The 5,288-nt window shown below is 47.4% G+C and overlaps 1 non-coding gene across 1 annotated transcript; it reads left to right on the forward strand.

Annotated features, from left to right (window-relative positions):
• Window positions 1-682: 682 nt before the first annotated feature.
• LOC142449503 (U6 spliceosomal RNA) lies at window positions 683-789 on the forward strand. The gene has a single exon (XR_012784663.1). It is a non-coding gene; the product is annotated as a U6 spliceosomal RNA (small nuclear RNA).
• Window positions 790-5,288: the final 4,499 nt, after the last annotated feature.

Consider the following 5,288-nt stretch of genomic DNA (forward strand, 5'->3'; position numbering starts at 1 on the left):
ATGGGACGTGTGGGCCCCATGGCCTGACATTAAATAGCATTGACTCATAAGCTGATGAGGTGGCTCTTTTTCTGATTCCCGTTCGGCCCTCCCTTCTGATTGCAGCCAGCACACAAGCTTTGTGTAGTGCTGGGAGGGTACCTTTAACACGTCTCCAATCCTTCCAATGGTTTGATGTTATCCATGAGGCTTTCAGTGGCCAATTCCTCTGAAGTGGACAGCGTATTCCTTCTTCGCTGTCTGGTCTTAGTCTGGAAGCTCCTCTGGAACCTATTTACTCTGAACGACCCTGCTGGTCTCTGAACATCCCAATGATGTGGCTTCCAGCATCACAGAGACCCCAAGTTCACTGCAGTGCAACACACCAACAAACAAGCGATGGACAACCAGCATCCTCACAACTGGACCAGTAGGTACCATCGTGATCTGGGCAGAAAAGGTAGATGTTGTCAGGACTTTCTCTTGCTTGGCTACAGAATCAGTGTCGCGGAAGCAACAGTCAAGTGATCCATCTACGCATGGCCTGCGGTGGATCTGCTGCACAAGACTTCTTTAAAGGGCTGCAAAGCAAGGATGCTACTTGGAGGACGAAGGTGTGCCTGACTCAGGGCGTGATATTGTCAATTGCGTCCAATGCACATGAAAACCAGACACTAAGTAAGGAAACCCGAAGAAGAATCGAGTGCTCCCTTTGGCACCACATACACTCAACTTGGAACGAGACAGAGGAGATTAGCACGGCCCCTGTGCACGGATGACACGCCAGTTCGTGAAGTGTTCCATATGTTTTGTAAGCAATGAAGGTGGGAGGGGAAGGGGGCACTAGAACGGAATGTGATCACACAACACATCTTTTAAAAAAAATCATTTTATTGGGGGCTCATACAACTCTTATCACATCCATCCATACATCAGTGGTGTCAAGCACATTTGTACATTCATTGCCCTCATCAGTCTCAAAACATTTGCTCTCCACGTAAGCCCCTGGCATCAGCTCCTCATTTTCCCCCTCCCTTCCCATTCCCCCCTCCCTCATGAACCCTTGATACTTTATAAATTATTATTTTGTCATAACCTACACTGTTCGACGTCTCCCTTCACCCACTTTTCTGCACACAACACTTTTTAAAGGTGGTTTAAAGAGGCAGGAGATAAAATGTTTTAAAATTGAATGTGGTCGTGATTGTACAATTCTTCTTGATGTGATCAAAGGATTGAACTATATGATATGTGGATTATGAACCAATAAAACTTGCTTTTCAAAAATCCACAAAAATCAATACGTCAAGTGTCATTGGGATACAAGTTACGTGTATCTTCGAGGAGACATATAAGCAGCAAGCTGACCATGCATGAAAACAATGCTCAGTTTTCTGACATCAAAATGAACAGTTTAAAAACAAAAGCCTTCAAGTTTATTGATCTGACACTGATCCATATTTTGTCAAAAAATATGGGCAGATCAATCTTGTATGTTGTTCATAACACTGGAATTTCATAAGAATAAAAGAGCATCTCTGGAAAAAGGAGCCGAATCAATGCACTTGAATCGTGGTGCTGGTAAAGAACAACACCTAAGTTGTTGTTGAGCAATCCCTGCAGACAGAGGTAGCGGTAGGTCAGTAATAGAATCACCACCTTGTGTGATGGTTAGCTTTTATGTAACTAGACATACAGGTTGAAGGTAAAGATGGAGCCCAATCTATCCGTCAGTTCATCAGCAGATGACATCTCTTTGGGATTGTGACCTTTTGTAAGAGAGACCCTGAGCAGAATCAAGCTCTCTCTTGGCTGCCCCTTTGCCTTCCACTGGATCCAGACCCCGCTGCGCCTGGTCTGTCCACCTCTTGTTATGTTGCTGGCTGATCCCAGAACAGTCAGCGACGTGCCTACCTCAGATTCGTTTACCTCCGCACCCACCAGCCTGTGGCCCTCCGCTCTGTTTCCTTTCTTCTGATTGGTCTGGTTCCACAGCTACGCTAGGCAGGAGACCCCTCCAGCTCACCTCTGACCGACAGCCTTAAACAGGACTAATGGGGCTTCTCGAGAGAATGCAATCGAAGGCATTTAGGACTGAGAGTGGTCCTAGAGAAACAAAACCACGAAGGTGGGTTTTCTCTTCTGGTGCTCAGAAGAGATTAGATCTAAAGGCACTGAGAACGCCCCCTCTGTCTCAGAAAATACAAGTCAGTATTCATACAGAGGGTACTGCTAATCCATGGGATAAATGTCAGAGCTAAAATCCAAAGTACCACCACCGGGAGATGAAGGGTTGGTGAGAAGTGAGGCTCTGGGTGATCACAGACTTGATATCTTTCTGCAATTTTGTCAGGATAGGAAACCCAGGGAAGCTGGTTGGTTGGTACTCCGTACACATGACCAACTGCTAAAGGAAAGAGACAGACTCTGGGCTTCGACCTCAAATCCTTGACGTTGGCCAGGAAAGACCGCTTCATCGCTTCTAGTAACAGAGCTGATATTGCTGGAAACCAAACGCAGAGTCTTTTCACATGGCAATGCCAGCTTGCTTCTGAACTTACAATGGGGTCTGATATTAAAGTGAGAGCACCGCTTGGAAAGAAATGGGACCCTGAACATTGGGATGGGAATAGATGGGCTGATGATGCAGAACATGGAGAGATTATGTACTAGATTCCACTGAGCCACTCCCACTGCCAGCACCAACCCTCCCATCTGAAGGGATTAATCCAGTTTCAGTAAAACTACTATTCTCACCCCACACTTGAGGACTTAGCCCAAACACACCTGAGTAGGAGCCCTGGCAGCATAATGGTTATGCAATGGGCTGCAATGCAAAAGGTCAGCAGTTTGAAATCACCAACCTCTCCACTGTCGAAAGACAGGGCTTTCTACTTCCATAAACAGTCTTGGAAACTCACAAGGGCAGTTCTGCCTTGTCCTACAGGGTCACTATGGGGTGGTATCAACTCAATGTCAGTGAGTTCTTGGGGTGCTGGATGCTGATGCAGACCCTGGCACTGTGTCCGAAGCGAGGCAGATGCCTCACAAGACACTGCTGCTTGTTCCCAGGAAACAGTCTACCCACCCATCATCGGCCCTAGACCCACAATTAGACCTCAGACACAGGGAGTCTCCAAAGGAGAAGTCCAGACGGCGACCCAGGAAAAGGTGGACTAAAGTAAAGAAGTGCTCGACTTTCCAATCTGTACAGCAAGAAACCTGCAGAATATGGGTGGGAATGGGTATTAAGGGTCGTGGGATCATTGCACTGGGAACGTAAGCTTGGATCCGTCTGAATTCACCCGGAAGTACCGACTCTTTCCCCGTGCTTTGATTCGAGAGGTTGGGAGAGGACCTCATCGAGTACTTGGTTCCTTGGTGAGGCACGGGTTGTGAGATGCCGACACTAAGTCAAGTTGAAGTACCAGACCAACCTCGGCCTGTGATTTTAGGAAGTATCCAAGGCTAAGGGAAATTGGCATGTTCGAGTGGATTTATCAGGACATGCCCATAGATTCACAAAGGGAGTGGCCAAGTCACCTTTTACCAAAACAGTAAGAAACAGATCGGTGAAGGGAGTCCCCCCATCACAGAGGACTCTTGGGGTTGCTCTTTTAGGCCAGCAGGGCTTGACTGTGGGAACTGCCCTAAGTGAATTAGGATGATTTCTTGCAACATGACTGAATGGGCCCCATGGGAGTAGAGGCCAAATGGCAACACTAATGGACGGAGACGATGTCTGTGGTTACAGAATGGCCAGCGGAGTCAAAGTAGCAGTCAAAACAGCCTGAATGAGATGGACCTATGACATTGGCTACTTAGACAGGGTGTCCCGAGTGAAATAGATGGGAAGCCTGCGTGACCTGTAAATCTTTACTTGACCTGTGCACACAGAAAAATTCTAGATCAAGTGAGCAATAGCCTAACTCAAGTCATCAGACTAGAGAGTCGTGACTCTTCAATTCCAAAACTTGAGCCCGTTACAGACCTTGAATGAAAGGAGTCTGAGTCCCTTTGAGGAAGGACCCACTACACAACCACCGCCCCCAGAGGGTTACACTGCTGGTCTTTCTCCCAGCTTTCCCCAAAAGGATCTGCAGCCTTTCACAAGAGTGATTATTCACTGGGGGAAAGGAAATAATCGGGCTTTTTATGGATTACTGGACACCGGCTCTGAATTAACATTAATCCCGGGAGACCCAAATTTTGTAAAGGCCCAGCAGTCAGAATGGGAGCAGCTGGAGGCCAAGTTATTAATGGCCTTGTAGCTCACGTCTGTCCACAGACTCACCCTAGAGCAATCCCCCAGTTCCAGGAAAGCGCTATTGGAGTAGCGGTACTCAGCAACTAGCAGAGCCTCCATGTCGGATCACTGGCATGTAGGATAAGGGCTATTACGGTGGGAAAAGCCAGGTGGAAACCATGAGAACTGCCTCCGCCTAGGAAAGCCGTCAGACAAAAGCAATCCGTGTTCCTGGAGGGATTGCAGAGATCAGTGCCACCGTCAAGGACTTGCAAGATACCCGGGAGGGGAGTCCCACCATATCACCATCTAATTCGCCTATTTGGCCTGAACAAAAACCAGAAGGGTCTTGGAGAATGACAGAAGACTGTCATAAAATTAAGCAGCTGGTGGCTCCAATTGCAGCTGCTGTTCCAGATGTGGCTTAGTTTCTTGAGCAAATTGATGTTTCTCCTGGTCCCTGGTATGAAGCCAGGGATTTGTCCAATTGCAAATTCAAAGGGCCACCAGAAGCTGTTTGCCATCAGCTGGCCAGGGAAACAACATCCTTTTACAATTCTCCCTCAGAGGCATGTCAATTCTCTAAGACTATGCCCTAATTTAGTCCACAAGGACCTTGAACACCTTCCTCTTCCACAGAATGCCACACTGGTCCATTCCGTTGATGGCATTTTGCTGACTGGCCCTCGTAATAAAGAAATATCAATGACTTTAGATTTATTAGTAAAACATCTGCATACTCGAGGGTAGGAAATTAACCCAAGAAAAATTCAGGCACCTTCCGCCTTTGTGAAATTTCTAGGGATCCACCAGTGTACAGAGGGGCATGTCGAGATATCTCTACAAACATGAGAGATAAGTTATGGCACCTAGCCCCTCCCACAACTAAAAAGGAGGCTTAACCCATGGTGGGCCCCTGTAGATTGTGGGGGCACGGTAGCCCTCATTTGGGTGGGCTGCTCAGGCCTCTATATCAAGTGACTGGAGAAGCTGACAGCTTTGAGGGGGTCCCAGAACAAGAGAAGGTTCTGTAACAATTTTAGGTCGCCCCTGTGCAGACCAG

Source organism: Tenrec ecaudatus, chromosome 5 (assembly GCF_050624435.1).
Source record: "Tenrec ecaudatus isolate mTenEca1 chromosome 5, mTenEca1.hap1, whole genome shotgun sequence".
In the NCBI taxonomy this organism is placed as follows: Eukaryota; Metazoa; Chordata; class Mammalia; order Afrosoricida; family Tenrecidae; genus Tenrec; species Tenrec ecaudatus.